Source organism: Triticum dicoccoides, chromosome 7A (assembly GCF_002162155.2).
Source record: "Triticum dicoccoides isolate Atlit2015 ecotype Zavitan chromosome 7A, WEW_v2.0, whole genome shotgun sequence".
In the NCBI taxonomy this organism is placed as follows: domain Eukaryota; kingdom Viridiplantae; phylum Streptophyta; class Magnoliopsida; order Poales; family Poaceae; genus Triticum; species Triticum dicoccoides.
In genome coordinates, this window is record NC_041392.1 from 20839712 (window position 1) to 20840280 (window position 569).

The 569-nt window shown below is 59.2% G+C and overlaps 1 pseudogene; it reads left to right on the forward strand.

Annotated features, from left to right (window-relative positions):
* The first annotated feature begins 228 nt into the window (after positions 1-228).
* The window catches only part of LOC119332897, a 1019-nt pseudogene continuing 678 nt past the window's right edge, over positions 229-569 (forward strand).

Here is a 569-nt window from a genome sequence, read left to right on the forward strand (position 1 = left end):
ACCCTAACTGCGAACCCGCCAACCCACCTAGCAAGCGACAGACTCCCCTGTAGCCCTAGATGGCCGCCGCCACCACCGTCTGGTCCTTCGCCGCCCCCTCGTCATCCTTCAGTGCCTCCTGCAGGTCACCCTCGCCGTCGCTGCTAAGAACTCCGAGCACGCACACGTGAGGCCTCCACCACCACCCACCACAATCCCCCCGGTCCCTCCCTCCCTCCCTGTCCACCGATGCAGACGGCGGTGCTGGTGGGCGGCCTGGCCCTCGACGTCCGTGGTGCCGTATCGGCGTCCCGCCGCTAGGAGCAGCAGCAGCGCCACATCGGCACCGTTACGCACCTCGCCGACGTGGTCAGCAAGACCTGCATCTCGATCCTCGCCCACTCTCCATCCTCTTACAGGTAATAGGCTTTCCACTCCCTCTTTTATCTTCCGCGTTCTCGTGTGCACAGATTGTGAGCGTGAAGGAATATTTTTCTTCTATTTCGTGCTGCTGCTATGCTCCTTCTGTCTTCACAATGCACGTATATAGATTCTTTAACGGAGTCGGATGCTGATAATATCAACTTAGT